The sequence below is a fragment of the Penaeus japonicus genome, unplaced genomic scaffold (genome assembly GCF_977035675.1).
Source record: "Penaeus japonicus unplaced genomic scaffold, GWHDUDI00000001_assembly GWHDUDI00000001, whole genome shotgun sequence".
Taxonomy (NCBI): Eukaryota; Metazoa; Arthropoda; class Malacostraca; order Decapoda; family Penaeidae; genus Penaeus; species Penaeus japonicus.
This window is the reverse complement of record NW_028234403.1, coordinates 21,635,987-21,645,986: the sequence shown is the minus strand read 5'-3', so window position 1 is coordinate 21,645,986 and position 10,000 is coordinate 21,635,987.

Sequence of the window (10,000 nt, the reverse complement as noted above, 5' to 3'; positions counted from 1 at the left end):
TATATTATTATAAATATATATATAAAACAAAAATATTTTATATATTTATATTATTTATATATACATATATATATATATTTTATATATTATATATTTATAAAAATAAAATATTTTTTAATATATAAATTAATTATTATTTATTAAAATTTTGTAAATTTTATTATATATATATCAAAAAAACAACTATATATATATTTTAATATATTGTATTTTTTTTTTTTTTTTTTTTTTTAAAATTAAAAAGATATATATATAATATATTTTATATATTCCATTTTTATATATTTTATATATATATATAATATTATATATATATATTTTTTTTTTTTTGTGTGTGGGGTTTGTGTGTGTGTGTGTTTGTGTGGTGTGGGTTTTGTGTGTGTTTGATATTTATAAAATATATATATTTATATTATTTTATATTTATATATATATTTATTTTATATATATTAAATATAAATTTCTATATATATATATTTTAATATATTATATAAAATTTATAAATTATATTTTATATATTTATTTAAAATATTATATTTATAATAAAAAAATATACTTATATATATATTATATTTATATTTTATATATTATATATATAATTTTATTATATATTTTAAAATTTTAAATATATATATATTTTAATAATTTTATTTTATAAATATTATATTATTTTATATTATAATATATATTTTTAATTATATTTTTTATAAAATATTTTTCATTATATTTAAATTTATATATAATATGAAAAATATATTATATATTTATATATATTTATAAAATATATTTATATTATATATGTTTTAAAAATTTAAATATTAAAATTTTTATATTTTTAAAATATAGATTATTATATATACAAATATATATCAAGCAGTAGTGGCGATTATTCTTTTTTCCCGGATGTTTTGGAGGGCAACGGGCCCCTAAAAGGGAAAAAAACCGGCCAGCGCCCCTTTCAGCCCCCTTTTCCCCCAAAAAAGGGGGGGACCGGGAGGAGCGGCGAAGGATGGTTTTTTAGTTAAACCCGGACCCGGGCCTCGAGGGAGCGCCCCGTCCTCTTTCCTGAAGCCCCTTTTCCACCCCCCTTCCTGGGGAGTCCACCCCGCCCCAATATGTCCAAAATTCGGGAAAAAATAAAAGGGCCCCATTGGAGGGAAAAATAAAGCCTAAACCACACAAAAACACCCCAAAAAACAAAAACAATGGCATTTAACACTTTTTACTACCCTTTTCACAAGGCCATGGGTCAAATCCCCTTGGCGGGCCCGCCCCCCAACCGCTTAAAATTTTGTTCATGATCGGGCCCAGGGAGGGGTTCTTGGTCACAAAAAAGGGGAAAGGGGGTAATCGGGGAATTTAGGAAACCCCGGCATTTCCGATCAAACAAACAGCTTTCTCCGTATCGCAGCCTGAAGAAGATTTCCCAGGCGAGGTAGGCGTATCCGCCGCGCCGCGCCCTCGCCACGCCCTCCTCCTCCGACCCCCCCCCAGGTCCCCCCGTCGGCGACCTTCCCCCAATGCCCCGGGGTAAAAAAGGCAGGCCCAAAAGTTTTTGGTGGGCCCAAACGAAAGTTTTCCCTGACTTTTTAAAATTTCATAAAATTAAGGGATTAATTTGACTGTTGTTGATGATGATTGATTTGATTTGATGACACTGGTTGTTTATGTCAATCTTTTGTTATTGATTTTACTAATGATGATGTTATTACTATCAACAATATAAAAATATCGTATCATTTCATAAGCTTCCTCACAATCTACCCACGCAAGAGCTGATTTTTCTGTCTGTCTTTTTAATGTCGCCCTGTATGTGAATAGTATGTCTTTTGTATTCCTATCACTTTTCCGAAACCCTTCCCCTTTTCGTGGTAACAGGTTCTGATATCTTTTATTTAAATACATACTAATTTATGCAATCCAGTTTTTATTATCTACACTGATGACAAACATGCAGCAGGACCGTAATTACTAACATAATTTCCTCTGTTTTGATTTATCATACTTGTGAAATTTCAACAATGATTTATTTGGATAAAAGAAGTACAATATACTGTACCCACTACTTGATTTTTCAGAAATGAAATATTGAATGTATAGATATAACTATATGGCTTAGATTTTAATATGGAATATATTACCACGATGAAAGAAGGGAAGGAAGAGGTGAAGGGAAGGAGGGACTCTGGGAAGAGGGAGGTAGGAAACTTTGAGAAGAAGGGTGGTAGGGCTGGGGAGGTGGCAGTGAGAATCAAATTTTATTGCAAAAATTTTGGAAAAAAAAGAAAGGGTTTCCCAAAAAAAATCCTCCCGAAAAAAAAATTTCCCAAAAAAAATTTGACGGTGATTTACTAGGGATTGGGTTTTTTTTGTCAAGTTTTAAAATTTTTTGCCAGGTTTTTAAACTTATTAAGAAAAAATTATTTTCCAGTTCATGGGGCCTAGTTTGATCTGCGGCCCCACGGGATCCCCCGCCGGCCCCCTTTAAACGGGAAAGGGGGGAAAAGGTTGCCCCGAAGCACCTAAGACACCATGCCTCATTTTGAAGCAGGCGACCAAGTATGCGCGCATTGACAAAAAAAAAGGAAAAAAAAAGAAAAAAAGAAAAAGAAGAAGAAAAAAAAAAAAAAACAGGTAACAACCTTTACCGATAGCAATGAATTACTTCATATGAGTGTAACCAGGATAAAGCTCAGATGATTACTGGTAGCGAACAAAACATTTAAAAAATTGCGAATTCCTAATTAAACTTTCTACAATTTTCCATCATAAAAAGTTTATACCACAATTAACAGATGATTACGAGTTGTATATCTAAATTCTTCGCCAATATTGGATCTCCGAGTGAAATATTCTGCCGTTAGATTATGCTCATTATAAGATGATTAAAGTGTGTCTTCGCCATGCTGTGAGCTCAGGATGAGACATTTCGGCTTAATCATACTGATTAAAGCTTGCTCTCAGCACGTAATTTTATATCTTATGGAACTATCTGAGCATGTTATGTATGGATGTATTCGATCCTACATATTTGTGTTCTGATGCTACATCAAACTTCTTATGCCGTGCTTCTGATGTGTCATTTTAACGTGCTTCAGTTCTGGAGTTTGATCCTTCGTCATCAGAGTCGTCGGGCTATCACCCAGGAGTCAACATTTAGAATTTGATAACTTCAACTTGAAAACATCATGGCCAGTTGTTAACTACAGCATAAGTCTATGTTTTCCATCTCCCAGCTATGTTTTGGGGATAATAATAATAATGCAAATAATAATAATGCAAATAATAATAATGCAAATAATAATAATGCAAATAATAATAATGCAAATAATAATAATGCAAATAATAATAATAATGCAAATAATAATAATAATGCAAATAATAATAATAATGCAAATAATAATAATGCAAATAATAATAATGCAAATAATAATAATGCAAATAATAATGCAAATAATAATAATGCAAATAATAATAATAATGCAAATAATAATAATGCAAATAATAATAATGCAAATAATAATGCAAATAATAATAATGCAAATAATAATAATAATGCAAATAATAATAATAATGCAAATAATAATAATGCAAATAATAATGCAAATAATAATAATGCAAATAATAATAATAATGCAAATAATAATGCAAATAATAATAATGCAAATAATAATAATAATGCAAATAATAATAATAATGCAAATAATAATAATAATGCAAATAATAATAATAATGCAAATAATAATAATAATGCAAATAATAATAATGCAAATAATAATGCAAATAATAATAATGCAAATAATAATAATGCAAATAATAATAATGCAAATAATGATATCAATGATAATAATAATAATAATGCAAATAATAATAATGCAAATAATAATGCAAATAATAATAATGCAAATAATAATAATAATGAAATAATAATAATAATGCAAATAATAATAATAATGCAAATAATAATAATAATGCAAATAATAATAATAATGCAAATAATAATAATGCAAATAATAATAATAATGCAAATAATAATAATAATGCAAATAATAATAATGCAAATAATAATAATGCAAATAATAATAATGCAAATAATAATGCAAATAATAATAATGCAAATAATAATAATAATGCAAATAATAATAATAATGCAAATAATAATAATAATGCAAATAATAATAATGCAAATAATAATGCAAATAATAATAATGCAAATAATAATAATGCAAATAATAATAATGCAAATAATAATAATGCAAATAATAATAATGCAAATAATAATAATGCAAATAATAATAATGCAAATAATAATAATGCAAATAATAATAATAATGCAAATAATAATAATGCAAATAATAATGCAAATAATAATGTTAATAATAATAATAATGCAAATAATAATAATGCAAATAATAATAATGCAAATAATAATAATGCAAATAATAATAATGCAAATAATAATAATGCAAATAATAATAATGCAAATAATAATAATAATGCAAATAATAATAATAATGCAAATAATAATAATGCAAATAATAATAATAATGCAAATAATAATAATGCAAATAATAATAATGCAAATAATAATAATAATGCAAATAATAATAATGCAAATAATAATAATGCAAATAATAATAATGCAAATAATAATGCAAATAATAATAATGCAAATAATAATAATAATGCAAATAATAATAATGCAAATAATAATAATAATGCAAATAATAATAATGCAAATAATAATGCAAATAATAATAATGCAAATAATAATAATGCAAATAATAATAATGCAAATAATAATAATGCAAATAATAATAATGCAAATAATAATAATGCAAATAATAATAATGCAAATAATAATAATAATGCAAATAATAATAATGCAAATAATAATAATAATGCAAATAATAATAATAATGCAAATAATAATAATGCAAATAATAATAATAATGCAAATAATAATAATGCAAATAATAATAATGCAAATAATAATAATAATGCAAATAATAATAATAATGCAAATAATAATAATGCAAATAATAATGCAAATAATAATAATGCAAATAATAATAATGCAAATAATAATAATGCAAATAATAATAATGCAAATAATAATAATGCAAATAATAATAATGCAAATAATAATAATAATGCAAATAATAATAATGATATTAGTAATAGCAATAATGATGATGAAAATAACAGCTATAACTATGATATTGATAATGGTAATGGTAAACATAATAACAATGATGATAATAATAGCAATAATGATTAGGAAAATAACAGCGATAATTATGATATTGATAATGATAATGGTTAACATAATAATGATGATAAAGATAATAGTGATGATTGTGACAACAATAATTAGATAATAGTAATAGCAATGATGAAAATAATAATAAGAAGGAAATAATAAAATCAATGATAATAATAATAATGCAAATAATAATATTTATTATGAAATGAAGATAGTATTATTCATGATAGTAGCAATAATGATATTCGCACAATCAATAACAATAATAATAATATACAAATAATGATAATAATAATGATAATAAAATAATGACAATAATGATGATTCAATAATGATAATAATGTATAACAATACCAAAGATAATAATGACGATGATAATAATAATAATAATAATAATAATAATAATAATATTAATAATAATAATGATAATAATGAATATATGTTACTATCAATGACTGATGCGCACCACTCAAAAGATGTTGGTAGCCTATACCTGAATAGAGAAGTTGGAGGGCGAGGATTAAATCGGTGTAGAGGAATTTGTGGGAATGGAAACGAAAATCACATCGGACTATGCAAGTCAGAGTCAAGAGGAACCTATTCAGGAAGTAGGGGGGGGGAGAGGTGTGAAAGGCAGGTAAAGCGTAAAAGAGGAGAGAAAAAATCCACATGAGGTCAAGAAACAACATTACAGTTTGAAAATACAATAAAGTGTATAATTGGAAGAAACACGCTTTGGGGGAAGATGTATCACCACAATGCCGAATTTAAAGGTTTAAAGTTATACTATAATGTCCAAAATTAACTCAGGCGGAATATAATAAATGGAAACATGATCAGGGAGCAAAGATAACCCATTGGGAGCTGTGCGAAAAAAATATTAATAGAGGTGAGACATGTTACAAGCATGTCCTGGGGAATGTACTGGAGTTAATAGGTGTAAGATTTGATGTGATTTTGCAATACAGACAGACCGGGTTATAGATATCCCATGTATCAAAATAACTGGATTGCTGATTGATCCTTCATGTCCATTCGATGCAAATAGAGAATAGAAAGAAAGGTAGAAAGAAAGGAATTATATTTCCTTACAGTTTGAAATATCATGAATTTGGAAATTACAGAAGATCAGAACAATACAGGTAGTCAATGATGCACTTGGAACAGTGACAAACAGGAGAGAAACCCCAATGGGAGAGAAAGACGTTGATCGCCCTGTTAAATTTCTCCTAACAGCTAGGATTGTCAGAAAAGTGGCAAATACCTTAATGAAAGAAATACCTTAAAAAAAAAGAAATGGAATCGTTTGCATGATATATTTGGCTGCAGGTTTGAGCCCGCTTTCATGCAACAACCACCGGGGAATAAGCTCCTCCATGAGAGAAAAATAAGAGTGATAATGATTATGATATCATCATGATATCGTCGTCTAATAACGATAGTGAAAATATGGAGTTATGATAATGATACAATGCTAATGATGTTGACAACAATAATAAGGTTAGAAGTAGTAAAATACCTCTGATATTGATATATAGTAATGAAAATAATGATATATTGGTAGTGACACTTAATAGCAATGACAATGACAATGGTAGTAATAACGATAATGATAATAGCGATGATAGTAATAAGGATGATAATAATGATAATGATGAAACTAATAATGATATAACAATACACACACACACACATATATATATGTGTGTGTGTGTGTGTGTGTACGTGAACCACATGGGCATGGCAGTAGTTCAGTGCAGCTGAGTAAACCATATAATTTATCCCATGGATTTCTAAGGACTCCTTTTTCATTGGGAAGACGGTCAGTGGTTAGAACCAGTGCAGAGTACTGCTTGGGCAATCTGGGAAATGCCGCATTTCTGTTGGCTTGTGAAGGCTTTAACAGGGACGCCTCGAGAGAATCTGAAGTGTCATGTCAGAGCCATGTATACAAGCATCGACCAACCTTGAGGCCATCACTGCTATGAGGAAGTCGACGGCTTCGCTGCGCAGCTGCGTGATGGACAAAGGGCCAACGGCCATGTCGGCGCCTCCGTCATATACGTCCTTGATCAAGCCTGTCCATTCGCCGTTGCTCACTGATCCCCACTGGCCGTCCTTCACGCGATAACAGGTGTAGCTGACGAATGGGAATCCTTTTCTAGTATTTTAAAGTATCAAATCTCAATATTTCCATTTTATTTGAATGTTCGTCTTCTAAAAATTCTACTCGTAAGGCGGAGGTAAATTTCCCTGCTTCAGTGTATTCAGGGTACAATCTTTGAATTGACCTTGTTTAAGCTACCACTGTTACATAGCATTTGTATCTAATTTGTTTTCTAAAACTTTTTCATTTTGTTTCATCCTTCTTAATATCTCTAAGATCTAATACTCTTAATGTGATGACCAGAGGCCTTATTATGATCATGAAGAATTAGGGGCGCAGAAATCTTTGGATTGTCACCAATGATTACACCATTATTGGTGAATATAGGTTACGAAACACTGCATTACCTAAATATTTTGGTCAGGTGTAGAACAGGAGCTGAGACCTGGGGACTTATGCGATTGAAATCCACAGATATTCATTTTAAAAAATCGGGGCTAAGCACTTGCGATGACATACTTTGTAGGCTGATTTTATTTTATAGCTATTTTACCAATGCACACACACAAGCAGACAAATACAATTACAGGCAAATGCACACCCATTTAGTTAGTGGATAGTCATACACGTGCATTAACAGCTTTCCCTCTGTGTGTGCGTGGATAATACGAATAAAGAATTCTTGGTTAGACTTACGTAAAATTAGAAACCTCTTGGAGTGTTTTAAAAAACTTTCCCGCCAAGCCTTCCACCTGGACGCCTCCGTCGGCTTGATCCCTCAATATGACCACAGGATCATACTAGAAGTAAAACATATGGTACATAATTATGAAGCATTTCACTGCTCATATCATTCTAAACTATTTCATAATTGACCAACGTATATCTGGGAAAAAAAGTCATTTGCCCCAGTTGATATGCAACCAGCCTCACGTCAATGGTTACGCAAGTAAGATGAAGACCCGTTAAATCTTGCCGCCGTTTCAGCGAGTCGTCCACAGGTGCCTCAAGGTCACCAAACTGAAGTGTTTTCACTCTTGTCTCTACATCGCTAGGGATTGAGAGAGAAGGGTTGGTCGCGCAGGAAGCCGGTGGTGTCTCATGGAGAGCTTGGTCACCGTCGGGAGGCCCCTGCCTTGCTTGAGCAAGTTTGTTGCTGCAAACTCTATCACTCGCCCAACGACCGACCAATACAAGTCTTTGCTGAAGTTCCTTTGTAACTTGGTAACATTCCCACAGAGTTGCCGTTTTGCCTTCATCACTCAGGTTAGCAATTCTGATCTGTAATGTTTACGGTGCTGTTATTCATCACATATATTGCTTCGCCAAAGAACCAAATCTATGCGTGCGTGTTTATTTGTATGTGTGTGTGTGTGTGTGTGTGTGTGTGTGTGTGTGTGTGTGTGTGTGTGTGTGTGTGTGTGTGTGTGTGTGTGTGTGTGTGTGTGTGTGTGTGTGTGTGTGTGTTCTTGGTCTGTACGAGTTAACAAACTGTTGGCGGCTTTACCTTATTATCAAGAGGTAGATACAGAGGCCGCAGGAGCTCCGGGAACGCCGCATGAGACAGCATCAGCCAACCTGCCTTTTTCTCTTTGCCTGTGAAACGCTGAGTAAATAAACTGTCATTATAAAATTGAGCTCGGTTATCTCCTGCATGAAAGCAGAGGGATTACTGATGCACGTTCCTGAAATCTCATGTTTTTGTTTTTATTATCAATATTAGTATCATTATCATCTTATCATTATTGTTATTGCCATTATCATTATCATTATAATAATGATAATAAGGATAACAGTAATGATAATGATACTTATAAAGATAAAGACAATGATGATAACGATAGTATCAATACCAGTAATAATAATAATAATAATAATAGTAATAAAGATAAAGATAACGATAATAAGAATAATAATAACAATAATAATGATAATAATGATAATAGTAGTGATAATAATAATTATGAAGATAGTAGTGATAATAATAATGATGAAGATAATAATAAAAATGATAATAATGATTATAATAATAATGATGATACTAATCGTATCAATAATAATAATGATGATACTAATCGTATCAATAATAATGATAACGATAACAATGATAACAATAATAATAGTGGCAAGTATCATAATGATACTACTACAATTAATACTACTTCTATAACTGCTACTAATGATTAAACCAATAATAATAAAAGTAACGATATTACTACTATTATTATCATCGTCACTATTATGATTGTTACTATCATTTTTATTATTGTTATCATTATAATCATTATTTGCTATAATCATTATCATTGTTGTAATCAAGAACATTCCCATGTTGATTATTCTTGTTATTATATTACATCATTGTGTTATTATTATTGTCTTTATTATCATGATTATCATTATTCCAGTGAATTTTATCAATTCCCCCGTTCAGTTAATGCTAGAATTACCTTTTATGCATAAGGAGTGTTGATATGAAAATTAGCATCAAGATGTCGTTTTGCTGAGTACTTCATCCTTGTTTTATAGGAGTGTTTATGGAAATACTGATAGGTAAATTGATCTCAAACGTATAATAAAAATTAGAAACAGAATTTGTAGGATGTAAAGCGAGAAAGCTTCCAAAT